This window comes from Biomphalaria glabrata, chromosome 16, assembly GCF_947242115.1.
Source record: "Biomphalaria glabrata chromosome 16, xgBioGlab47.1, whole genome shotgun sequence".
Lineage (NCBI taxonomy): Eukaryota > Metazoa > Mollusca > Gastropoda > Planorbidae > Biomphalaria > Biomphalaria glabrata.
This window is the reverse complement of record NC_074726.1, coordinates 31,394,972-31,409,355: the sequence shown is the minus strand read 5'-3', so window position 1 is coordinate 31,409,355 and position 14,384 is coordinate 31,394,972. Positions and strand designations below refer to the sequence as shown.

Below are 14,384 nucleotides of genomic sequence, written 5' to 3'. Positions count from 1 at the left end.
AAATTCTAAATTATATTATCGTTTATGATATTGACATTGATAATAATTTAAATAATTAATAATTAATTATAATTATCATAAAAATTACTTACCCTAATCATTATTTATATCCATATTCTACAGCTGAAACATTAATATTCCCATTAGAATCTTATTCTATTAAAGCCTACACAAAAGCCTAAATATGTTCCATTTTGAAGGCTAGCAAAAAAAAACGTAATTTTCAAAAAATCTAAAAAATCCATTCCAACATGCTTCAGACTCAGATATACTAGATCTAGATCTAGATACAGATCACCTAAAAATAGCTTCATTATCGCTCTTCTAGGTCAGAGTTAGTAAATTTATAAATAATTTCTTTAAAAACTAGCAGTGCGTGCGTAAACGAAACAACCCAAAATCGGCGACTGTCGGCGCCTTCGACATAGAGGTCACGCTTTAGTTGTCTACCTTCAGTGAAGTCCAGAAGGGCGTCGACGCCGTAGGCGCCATTATCCCATTGGTGGTTAGAAAGGCTTTTATCTAACTACCAGGCCTGGACGTGGGGCTCTTCACCCATGTCCTGTCTGAGGGCTCCCAACGGTAGACGGTCATATCGATTGACTGGGCCAGACCGGACCGGGACCTCAGGGCCGGTCCTAGCGATTGCGGGGCCCTATGCGAAACGGATAGTGCGGGGCCCAGTCTGGTAAGGATAAGGATAATAAGTGCAAATTGCATTTTATTCATTCTTTACCAAGTAAAATACCTCGAGCAAGTTAACTTTACGAACCTTGCGTGTAGCGAAGTCATACAGTATATTCTCAAAATTTTGTTTCTTGCTTAGATCACGCTCAAAAGCAATAGCAAATATTGCCAAATTGTTCAATATATCTTCGTGAATTGTTGACCTCAAGTAATTGAATGACATCCCAATATGACAATTTTGTCTTTTTTTCAGGAAATTTCTTGAGCCCGTAGAAAATCCGGATACCGAGGGAACCCTGATATATAAGTTGTAATGGTTTATTTTAATAATATACACTTAATATTAGCGCGGGGCCTATGAAAGTGCGGGGCCCACTGCTGCCGCATAGGTTGCAGTGGCCTAAGACCTGCCCTGCGTGACGTGTACACATCGCACAGTCCCCGTTCCTGGGCCCCACTCGCTACAAGTGGCCGAGAACAGTGCTAACTGAGGGGAGCTTGTCTCATATTCCTATACTGTAACCACCACTGTTCCGTGCAAGGACCGCCACTCCAGCTAACGGGACACTGATGACGGCCCCCTTGTGGAACGGCTTGACGGACTTTTTGGACTGGGTTCCGGGCGTTTTTTCCATCCCAACCCCCGAGTGAGAGAAAAAAACAAAACAAAAGCTCACCCAGGGAAGCCCGACCGGGCCTGGTTCGCTACACGTAAGCTACTTAGACTATCTAGTTTCCACCACTAGACGTTTCCTCCGGAGGGCCACGCTGAGGCGACGGGTAGCTGGAATTTCCTCCGGCTAGTTGACTACCAGTAGCGGCGACTCCCGGCAACTCTAGTTGTCAAATGGTTAAATATTGACTCTATAGCTTGCCATGTTTGTGTTTCAGACGTCAATAAGATAAACTTCTTGCAGAAGTAATCTTTTTTGTAATTCATATTTATAATTTTAAGTTCTCACTTTCTGGTCTTCGCTTTAAATGCTCTAAATTTTAAATTATCTCGAATTATGTAATTTGAGATCGATCTAAGTAAGAAGGAATACTAATAAAACAAATATTGATCAATAGTCTAGGCCAGGCCCTAGACTATGCTGACATAGTTTGAACGTAGAATTTGTGTACGCTATTAACTTACCCACATTTTAACATGTTCAGATGATTCGTTTAAAAATGATAGATAAATTTAGATACAGGAATTTAAGTTTGTAATGAACATATTGGTTTTCAGAATACGCACATAGATTACTTTGAGTGATCTTGCTCCTCGTCAGCAATGCAAATTACCTGGAACAAAAAGGTCTTTCAGAAGTACTGGATACACTATCTGGACAAGAATAGGAACATAAAAAAGGCAAAATATGAAAATACTTTTTAAAAAGCTTTTCTATGGTATGGGGAAGAACTCCACATTCGCAACTATAAATTTCAATATTGTAAAAGGAAATTTTCCCTTTCAGACCTTGCGATCTATGGGGCTAATGATGTTAAGGTCATCTGTTTCTATGGCCAACACTTAACGAGCAGGGTGTCATGAGGCCAGCACAATGACCAACCGCCTTTACTTTCCCAAATTAAGTCAGGTCACCATTAGATTTGGGTGGACCGAAATTCAACATCCCAGTCTTCACCAAGATTCGGACCCAGGACCCAAGGTTTGGAAGCCAAGCGCTTAGCCAATCAGCCACCACGCCCCAGTACAAATGTGTTAATTTTGTTGTTATTGATTCATGTATTTTCTTCGCCAAGGAATAATTGTGCAAAAGTTTCACTCAACTTGATCCAAGAATGAGAATGGGTGAAATGACATGTTCAAACTTTTTACAGACAAGATTTGGTATACGCTTAGGTTTATTGTGTAAGTGATGTGGTTTTTTTTTAAAGTTTCGGACACTTCTTTTGAAATGAAGATCATTCATTCCAGGCCAAACCTCATGCGTGACGTCGGGGGGATGACGTCATTGACGACGAGCATTGAAGTGCATATCACTCGAACAGGCGGCCACCAGGGGCGTAGCTAGGAATTTTCCATCGTTGGGGGGCCCAGGGCTTGACCTCTTTTGAGGCCTCTGTATTTTGCGTAATATTTTTTTTATGTAAAAAACACACTAATTTGGGTGCTTTCTCAAATGGGGGGGGGGGGGCCCGTTGGGATTTTCAAATACTCCCCCCCCCCCACATTTTTTTTGTACAAAGCTTATATCAACTCTGTCTGTTTGGTCAAAAAGTTTTGTAGTTTTTTTGTTCAAAAAGTATTTTTTTATGTGTTCTTGTTCATATATTAATTTTTAAGATGGGAATTTCAAGTCACTGTCCACTGAAGGAAAACCTAGATCAAAGTCAGCGCTATTGTGTCTCTAGTGCAGTGTTTCACAAACACTTCGCACGTTCTGAGTATTTAGCGAAACTTTTCGCTTATTTGTTTTTCACTTGGTGGCCTTAATATGGATTGTGTATGTGTGTGTTTATATTGTTACGATCTTCTCTATCAGGCCTTCTGCAAACACTGCCAACAACACAACACATCTAAAACAACTTGACTACAAGAGCTTCAATAAACAAAGTGGCGGTTTAATGACAAATTACATCAACAACAGCCAATGAACACAATTGGCTACACTAACTGAAATGCTTTTCTTCACAACAGAACTGCCTAACTAATCCCTACAAGTGTCTCTAGCTCGTACAGCTACATCTTCGAGGACTCTCAAGGTACTGCACAGTTTTTCTCTTGCTGTCCTGGACTCAACTGTCCTTTCTTTACACCAATGTTTCTCAAACTGTGTGCCGCGGGAGTTTTTAGAACGCCACACGTGCAGCGTTACACAGGTCTGCCTACTATTAAATTTTGATTTTACGTTGCGATGACATCTCCACTTGCAATGACCAGTAGTAGTAGTGGATCTTTCCATTATGACGGAAAGGGGTGTTAGCTATTCAGGCTATGGAATTGTCCACTCTACATATATTATTATAATGAATAAAATGTTGGCCGCCTTAGCAGACGCACAGCAGTTCTCGAATTGGTAACGATAATAATAAGCGATGTGTTTCAAGTAAATTGGTTAGGTCTATGCTAATAATAACAAATTAATAATAAGCCTTATTCATTGTTATCCATGGAGAAATACGTTAGCAAGAATGAAACTGCGAAAGCGTTAAATGAAAAGCAAGGAACCAAACGAAGGTACAAAGAAGATTACACCAGATATGGTTTCATATCTTCTGAACCATTGCCATTCTGTCTGATCTGCAATGCAACTCTGTCGAATGAGACGCTTGTTTCAAGCAAATTGAAGAGACACTTGGAAACTAAATATCCAGCTGTAAAAGCGCAACCGAAGAAATACTTTTGAAAACATCAGGGCTCAACAAAATAAACAAGCTAAGACACTTACGAACTACCTAAAGCTGCCAGAAAAGGGATTGATTTCAAGTTGGATTTTCTATTCATGACGAGATCTGGTGGTTAATGTGACGTTTCTCTCTGATTTATTTGACAAATTAAATTCAAGGACCATCGGAAACCATCATCACTGCATCCTCAAACTGAATCATTTGGTGAAAAATTGTCTTTGTGGCAAAGTAAGATCTCAAAAGGAGTCTTCGACTGCTTTCCTACTTACAATGAATGTGCTTCAACTAAAGAAATCACCCCCGAAATTCTAGACACTTTGACACACTTGCAGTCAGCATTGTGGCATTAATTTTCAACACTTGGAAGTAATGAATATGGATTGGATGGGTCAGTTATCCATTTGGAAACAATGAAGCTACAAATTTGACAACTGAAGAAGCAGAGAAGCTCATTGATTTAAAGCAACGATTGTCACAGTCTTAGTTGACCTTGCATGATCTAAAGTTCACGTCATGTTAAGAGTTTAAAAGACACGTGGAATTCCTGATGTAGAAAACAGGAAGTAGAATGAATAAAGTTGACCTTGAGTTCAGTCAAGTCATGTCAGTAAGGTCTTGCTCCCGGTCCAGGAAGGTTGGACGTTTCTTCCTGGACTGGTGTATATATATGTATATAGCATGAAAGTCGATGGACTAATGATTGTTGATTAATTATATTTGAGAGTTGATTTCATTATGTGCTTATTGAATATTAAGGTATTATTCGTATTTCAATGGATATCTATAGTTGAAGCTCCAGTGTCACTAGTAGTAATTGTTCTTATTGTTACCCGCTGAGATGCGGACGTGATTTGTGACTGACAGACATGATTGATACTTTTGATACCGCTGTTATGCGGATAGGATTGTTATTATTTCTTGACTTAATGTAGCACTAACAAGGAGTGCAGTATATTATTATTATAGTAAAATAAACTTCATGTTGTCTGCTGAACGGACTTGAGTCAGTCGTATACTGTTTGTCTTGTCACGTGTCTAGAGTACTTCAGGAAGTAAGAACCCAGTATTACACCATTCAACGTTCATTGACAACGATGCCGTTCTTAAGTCAAGTTTTGCCGAGAAAAGCCTGGATGTGTTTTAGATTTCAATCAACAAGTTATATCCTGCAATCAGTTTAAAAGCAATCAAAATAATTCTTCCATTTGCATCTTCATGGTTTTGTGAGTTTGGATTTTGAGCACTGACTGAAATCAAGTTTAAGAAAAGAGAGAGACTTCTTACAATAGACGATGAAATGTGAGTTTGTTTGTCGACTCTGGAGCCTCGATTAGATCACATTTGCTCTCAAAAACAGGCACACCCTTAACATTAAATATATTACTTAAAAACAGGTAATATATTTTTTTTCTTTTTATTATAAAACAACTGTTGTTCTTCGTGGTGTGCCGCGAAACTTTTGTAGTTCTTTTTACTGTGCCGCCAGACAAAAAAGTTTGAGAAACACTGCTTTAATAACACACTCTTACATAACACGCACAACAATAGGAGGTTTCTTACCAAGGGGAATAACTCTACACACAAACACATACACATCAACACAATGTCAACATCTCTAATTTTTTCTTTCTCTCTTTGTGTTTCTCTTCCTCTCTCTCTCTCGTCGTTTGGTATGCTTTGATTCTAGTATCCTCCCTTTGTTTCTACAAAACTGTATTTTAAAAAAAAATTGAAGATAGCATTAGGGGCACGAATATTTGTACAATGGGCTGAAGGTGACTAAAGATTCTCTCTTTCTCTCTTTAGGCACTGGAAAACATTGAAAAAAAAAAAACATAACAAAAACATAAAAATAACATTTTTAAAAAGCACAAAAAAAAAAAAACAAAAAAAAAACAATGTTACGAAGACATTTAAAAAAAACAAAACAAAAAAAAAAAAACGGACAGAAGCGAGGCTCACTACCCGATGTTCGCCTATCCGCTTCCACTAACATTTCTACCTAGGCGCCACCTTAAGGCCAGGGTGATCTGGAATTAACTCGGTGTCATTGAACCAGCTGTCTCTGCACCATTTGTCGTGGCGCTTTTATTGACCTCAACCTATCCCTTGGTTTGTTAGCCCGTTGGGGCACCACTCACGATCGCTCAACCGTCTTCCTCCATCCCTGTCTATCCTTTCAGAGACAAGCACCTCCCATTCTTTTATGTTTGTTTTCTAATCGCTTTCTCTGTCTGCCTCTTCTTTTTCCTGGTATTGTTCTCTGAATGAAGGACTTTGCAAGTACTGAGGACATAATGGTATTGCCATAATATATTTTTTAACAGTGGTCAGCAGGCCTTCATTAACCTATTATAATGTCTTGAATTACTTTCCTACGCTCTTGCGCGCGCTCCATTGGTTTCTTGTGAAAGCGAGAATCGATTACAAGGTCGCCACACTTTGTCATCAGTGTATATATAACAATGAGATGCCCTTGTACCTTAGCGAACTGATTACTCCATATGTCGTGAGAGCCCTGCGCTCAATGGACTCAACGCTTTTAGTAGTGCCACGTTTCTCCCTCAAAAGCTACGGTCTGCGTGCTTTTTCAGTTCACGGCCTACATTTTGTTTGTTAACAGCGCTTTATAAATAAAATTATTATTATTATTATTATTTCCGACCCAGTGCAGTCTTGCCAATGTTGACATTATTTTGACGAGAAACTCGTGCGCTAATGGACACACGCGATGGCTGTGTTGAAGCACGGAGATACTTTTGGGCTGTATGACACGTTGCGGGGTTGACTGCAGACGCTTGGTACTAGATTGACACGTGATATGACGTAATCATCTTCCTTTTCGAAGTAACGTTTGTAATATGTAAGATAATTTTTATCGACCCAATCAAATGAAAATTGTTTGTCTAGAACTGACCATCTCAAGTAACTACTGTAACAATAACAATATAGATGCACGATATAGATACACATACGAACAACATTCACACACGAAAAACACATACACACTCATAACCAGCGCTTTATAAATAGACTTCTATGAATTCTCGATGACAGAATGTTTATTTTAAATGAGGCCAAACATGGCGGGCTCCCTTTAATTATTGTTAACGAAAATCAAGTTTAAAAAAATGGTATTTTGGTCATTTTCAGCTCTTATTATGAAAAGATGACCATTATTAAATGTATTTTTTACATATTAAATTTTTTTTTCAATGTTATCATTAAGTAAAATACGAGCAAAACATGTTGAACTATTTGAAACGTGTAAAAACTAAAAATCGATTTTTTTCCCCAAAACTATCATTTTTGAGTGTTTCCCCTGCCTTTAAGTGGCCAAGTAGACCCAGTTGCGAACTGCATATTTTGCCATCAACCTTTGCATAAAAAGCAGGTTATCTGGGGTCTAAGTTCTTTTTTTTTCGTCGACTGCGCCTGTCTTATCTGATGAATTACAGACGTTACTTCAATAGAAAATATAATTACGGCCTGTGAGAATACAGTTATGCTAGTTAATTAGTGATTTAGTATTTGCCAAGTCATAGCTTTTCCTGGCTGATTCAGACAACCCATTCCATGCTCTAGTAACACTATTGAAAAAGGAGCACTAGTACTAGCATATAGAACAAGTAATGTGCTTTACCCATCTGTCTTTCTGAGTATTTTATTATGTTTTGTTTTCAGACAAGATAATTTTTATCGACCCAATCAAATGAAAATTGTTTGTCTAGAACTGACCACCTCAAGTAACTACTGTAACAATAACAATATAGATGCAAATACGAATAAGATTCGCACACGGAACACATACATACTTACAACCAGAGATGTATAAGTTAGACTTCTGTGTATTTCTCGATTACGTCAGATGACCTTTCGTGTTCCTTTTTTTTTTTTTACATTTTTTTCATCACTGACATAGACTTTGCAGTGGAATAACACAATGGTTATAACCTTATATAGAACACTAAGGCTTTTCACACACGAATGACAAAACAGTTCATAACAATACAGTACACACACGCTGACCTATTGTATGACTGTAGCTGGATGAGTCAACCTTGCCTGGTATTGGTAATGTAGCATTAATTTTTATTTTGGTCGCATGGACATATGCTCATTTTATTAGGATCAAGCTTCACTCCCCCCCTATATTATTTTCTAGCTCTGCCAAGCGCATTAAATTAGATCCATTGATTTCTATTTCCAAAGGACTTTTAAGCTAAAATGTCTGTAAAAGCTAAGAAACTTTTAAAAGGTAGATTTAATTGAAAAAATTATTTTGGGTAAGGATGATTTTGGTAACAGGATTTTCTATTGGCACAGATAAAGGCAAACAACTGAAGACAAGACCTCACTGAATGTAGCAGGCCTATATATAGCTGGATAGTCCATAAATTAATAAAATTAAATTAACCATTTAAAAAATGTTCCACTTAATAAACAAACATGCTCAAGTCAACATATGTGAAACATAAACATATATATATGCAATAAATAATATATCACATTTATTATTGTGCATAGTGTGAGCTATGAAACTACGGATGGCTGCCTGGTCGTGGGATATTGTCTAGTGATATGTGTCTCGAAAATCCCGGGTTCAAACCTTTCCTGGCATCCCGTGGGAATTTTGTTAATCCTCAATATAAAAATTAGGAGAGGTAAGATTTTTAACTGGGACCATGATAGCCTACACTTTCTTTTATGCAAAGACCGGAGGCCAACCCAGGACACTCCATATTTCTATTATATTTATAGTATACCAGCCATTAAATACAATAAGTTATGTAGTCATGAATGCATCAATTCGTCTCTCTACAGTATCCTGTTCACCAAGGCTAACGAGCCCTATCTGCCTGAAGCTTACTAGTTTGTGCGGTCTATAATAATATTATCAGAGAGTCGACTTCTGTGTCATCTCCTTCAAGTTGAATATAAATAGATATAAATATTAATTTATTATACTTTAAATGACCCGAGTACAATAAATATTTATACTTTAAATGACCAGTACTCATTGCGCTATACATTTAGTATCACACCCATAATTCTTGCACAGATGATTTTCTACAGTTGAGGGCATGGTATGATACCCCACTAAGAACCAAACCAACTTCCACCGGACTCAAATATATGAGCCACACATGAATTAGACTGGTTGTCAAAGGCTATTTGAGATGTATGCCATTAGGAAGCAGATATAGGTAGTGGATTGCTTATATCCATTACCACTTCCAACAATTACAACTTTGCGGACCTTGAGAATAATTTATTGCTTAACTATGCAATGTGATTCTGACTGAATGAGAGTGGATTTGAATGCCTGGATCATATAATTTCAACTGTATAGAAACATAGTCTCATATTATTTTCTTTCATGTGTCAAGAGAAGCTCAATGTATAAAAATTGTATTTTATTATGACTAAATAGAAATTTTTATAAAGAATTTTTTACTTCATTTTTATAGTGGTAAAAAATATAATTATCTTCAAGTAGTTAAAGACTTTATTTTAGTGATATGAACACAACATGTTCTAGATAGTCATCAGAGAAGAAAGTTGCTCACTAACATATATAACATTGTGTGAGCCTACAAACAAACAAACAGGAGAACAAACACAAAGTAATAACTAGAGAACCATTTGTAATGGACATTGTTTTTATTGTTAAATGCTTTACAACTTATCTGTAAGCAAAATTAATCAGAAATTTGACATAAGAGTGCTGCACCTTTGGCTATCCAGTAATCTTGTGTGTTGCTTGAAGGAAGGTGGACAGTTACAACAAAGTTAGTAGAATGTCCTGCCAAAGAAACAAACAAAGAAAGCAAAGTCAAAACAGTGGAGTTCAAATATTTATAGATCATACTATACACCTAGGGTGCAGCAGCTAAAAAAAAACTTTTATTTTTTAATTTTTTTAATTTTCTCTAAAAATGTGAATATAATAGACCAGGGCAGAGGCTCCTAATATCATTGCATAAAGAATATTACTGCCTATTATTATAAAACTACATCTATAGGGTTATTAACTTGTATGAAATCAAAGCCTGAAGCTATGGTCTTGGTTAGAAGATCTTGTCATCCACAAAGAAGCCCCTCACCTGGCAGCTGCTAGTTCCAAAGGAATGACAAAAAAAAAAAAAAAGGATATATAATATTATAAAGACTCTATCCAGGATTTCTGCCAACATAACATAACCAACTTAAAGAACTTCACAACTCAGGCTCCAAATAATGTAACACTTTAATGTCTAATAAATACACAGCCAATACTGAATACTGAACAATAACTGTACTGCAGTCTAAGCCTCTGTACAGCTGTACCAAACTCTACAGGCCTTTCCACCTCATCCTGGATTTAACTGTTTCCTATTGCCTTCACAATGAATCGTGAGACCCTCAATCATGAATCATCTAGATTGACACCTTTGTTCTTTATATAGGGTTCTCAAAGACCTTCTAGAAAGTGATTGATGATCATAAGACTATCATCATGAATTACATATATATAGTATTCAGAATACAGATCATTCCTGAAGTGTCATCCCTCATCACAGTAGACCACTCACTGAGTTCTGGCCTGTGCTATCAGTGTCAGCTGATTGCACACACAATTACCCCTACATGAATCAATAATAACATTTTTTTAAAACACAAAAACACCCCTAGATGTCAGCCAATCTGTTTTGTATGCTGCAATCTTACACAAATAAAACACTTTTTAAATCTACTTAATATTAAAAACCAATCTATTGAATGGTCAAAGGTAATCTTAGAAATGTCAATGTGAACACATTTCGTCATTAACCCTAATAAATTATTGCCTATTTTAGCCTTCTATTATAATATATAAATATAACTTTATGCTTATTATTTAAAATCAGAAAAAAAAAAGTGTAAAATAAAATTAATTATGATGAAATAACATAAAAAAATAGACATTAAATGCAAGCAATTAAAAAAAAATGCTAAAGCAGGCACTGAAGCCTGATCATAATTTTAAATTCAGTAATTTCTACTACTAAATGGTTGATTTTTTTTTTAAAGTTTCTTATTTTTTGTTTTAGCATTTTGTTAACATCATTTCTCAAAATAGTGCATCTCTTGTTTCAGTCAACATATAGGAAAGAATAGGAAACATGTCTAGCTTTCTATAAAGTACAGTTGGTCCAATCCATACTACATCAAAGAAAGCTTCTACTCAAACTTAAACAAACAAAGAAACCAGATAAGCCTACTATACTAGTATTGAAATACATAATTTGATTGGACAACCTGAAGTCATTTTCTGGGCAAACATGTCATCGGCCATTTTATAGAAGTAATGGCATATTGCTATTAGAAATACGCTCAGCTCATAATCATAACATAGGAGGCACGGTGGATGACTGGGGTCCAGGGTTCGAAACCTGGTGAAGACAGATTTTAATTTTTTGGGATCTTCTGGTGCCTCTGAGTCCACCCAGCTCTAATGGGTACCTGACATTAGTTGGGAAAAAGTAAAGGCGGTTGGTTGTTGTGCTGGCCACATGACACCCATAGGCCACAGAAACAGATGACCTTTACATTATCTGCCCTATAGACCACAAGGTCTGAAAGATGAACTTTACCTTACTTTATAATCATAACATATACACTTTTTCAGTTCCCTTGAATGTATCCCAAACAGTGGCATCAAATAGATCTATACCTAACTATTGTCAGACAATCACAAAAACTATGTGCTGAGATGAGATCTGGACATACATTAAAACTAAGCTGTAAAGAAAATGGACAGCTTCAGAAAACTAATCATGTTAAACCAATGGATGTACTAAAGCTAAAAAAAACAACAGAAAGCAAACAGGAACTTATTAAAAACCTCAATTACAATCTTTACACTGGAAAACCACTAGAAAGATCACATGCACTCTATATACTGTGACTAGCACAGCCAAAATGCAAACACCATTATTGATTTGATGAAACCAATGAATAAATCTGAGAGTTCCTGAAACACCAACAACACGGCTAGAAGCCTTATAGTAATACTATGACATCTTATATCTCTCTCTGATGCAGGTCTATTCAACACACAGAGAATGAAGTTAAATAGGTCTGCATTAGAGATTTGCTATGGACTGATGCTTGCACCCTGAATGCCTCAAATGAAGCAGATCTTATCCCTGTACACATTTTGGCTTCACAAACACAATAGGCATGGAACCAGAAATACTATGACCATAAACTGCCTGATGTCAGGTCATTGATTGATAGGTTGAGCAGTATGCACTTTGGATTGTCATCAACCTAGTCCCGAGTTCAAAGCCTGCCAGCTGGCCGTCATGCAGGAGGAATGAGCCAAGAGGTAATAATCTTCAATTCTAAAGGAACATCCAAAATGTATAAAACAAAGAGTCAGCATGCAATAATTTGTCCAGTTGGGGAGCACTGTAACAATATATGCTAATATAGATGATTAAACAAACTTTTTGTTACACATGCTAGTGCAGCATTTGGTAGACTTCAAGAACAAGGAGGGCCAAGGCGAGGACTCAGCATCAACAAAGCTGAAAGTCCACAGTTCTTCCCTCACTTTTATAAGCCATGGTCTCTATAGTCTTGACACATTCAATAGCTGAACTCTTTTTTTATCTGTGCCGCCTAAGAAAAATTTCACATGTAATAGTAAGATCCTATACATCTCAAATAAACAGTGTCCATACTTAAAAAAAAAAAGTCCAAACTCTGCTGGGCTGGGTATGTAGTAGGCATGACTTTAGTCAATTTCCTAAATGAATTTTTGAATGAATAGCTGTGCAAATGAGGATGTTCTCAACACAGAAATGATTGAGAAATTCAGGAATCCTCTTCATATTCACAGAAAGACTAATTGTACTAGCTACAGAAAGACTAATTGTACTAGCTACAGAAAGACTAATTGTACTAGCTACAGAAAGACTAATTGTACTTGCTACAGAAAGACTAATTGTACTAGCTACAGAAAGACTAATTGTACTAGCTACAGAAAGACTAATTGTACTAGCTACAGAAAGACTAATTGTACTAGCTACAGAAACGATTGAACACAAAAATCTATCTTGATATTTAACCAATCGTTTTATGAACAGAAAAAAATGTTGTATATACAGAGTAAATCAGTGAGAGATGTACAAAGAACAAGTGAGAGCTAGATCTGAAAATAAACAAGTTAGGTCTTGGAGAAAATAAACCTGTGAGAGCTGTAGCAAGACTTAACCAGACATGCCCATGAAAGCTATGGTAGGAGTTAACAAAAGATAGAAAGTGTTTTGTGAGAACATTGATCCCAGCTGTAAAGAAATTTGTTAACTTGTTACCTGTAGTGGAAAGTGTGCCAGCTCTTGCAGCAGTTTTGTAGAGTGGCGCTGGATAGAGAGATAAATCTGGTTCATAGTCTAGGCGAGGATCCATGTGCATTACAGGCAAACTGGATATCATTTAGAAACAAAGAATTAAAGATGACTTAATTTGTATAGAAATAATGAAAGCAGTAATTTCTTTTTTTCTGATTTGTTTCCCTCAATATGACTATCAAAACAGAAAGTTGTTTCTTTTTTTTTTATATTATGGTCAATTGATGGAGGTCATAAATAGTCCTACATGTTTCAAACTGCATAGTTCTTTTTACACTTTTATAAGGTTAGCTTGATACCAGTGTCTTATGAAGAAAAGCACAGATCTGAGCAACATTTTTTAGAACTATTCTTCTTGGGTCTGTGTCGCTGGTTCAGATTTTCATCTTCCAGGGAATGCATTTCTAAATTACATTGTACTATGTAGTTGAGTTAATTTTTTTTTTCTTCAGGCTGAATTTTTGTAGAGTGTATAAGAGTCATGTTCACATAAATTGTGATGAGACTAGGACACTCTTGGTTTCATTTCTGTCATCACTTTCTCTAAATATTTGTTTGCATTATTTTGGATCTTCCATTTTGTCAGTCATTTTTTTTATAGTTGAAACATGTTTTCAAACTTGCTTTTTGAACTTCAACGAGCACTGAGAGATGACTTCACTTCAGTCAGTAGAAGACAGACAAATTCTATTCAGTCAGTAGAAGACAGATGGCTTCTATTCAGTCAGTAGAAGACAGATGACTTCTAATCAGTCAGTAGAAGACAGATGACTTCTATTCAGTCAGTAGAAGTTAGATGGCTTCTATTCAGTCAGTAGAAGTTAGATGGCTTCTATTCAGTCAGTAGAAGTTAGATGGCTTCTATTCAGTCAGTAGAAGTTAGATGGCTTCTATTCAGTCAGTAGAAGTTAGATGGCTTCTATTCAGTAAGTAGAAGTTAGATGGCTTCTATTCAGTCAG

General features: G+C 36.5%; 1 pseudogene; it reads right to left on the bottom strand.

Annotated features, from left to right (window-relative positions):
• Positions 1-9,689: 9,689 nt before the first annotated feature.
• The window catches only part of LOC129923309 (dynein axonemal heavy chain 6-like), a 95,113-nt pseudogene continuing 90,418 nt past the window's right edge, over positions 9,690-14,384 (bottom strand).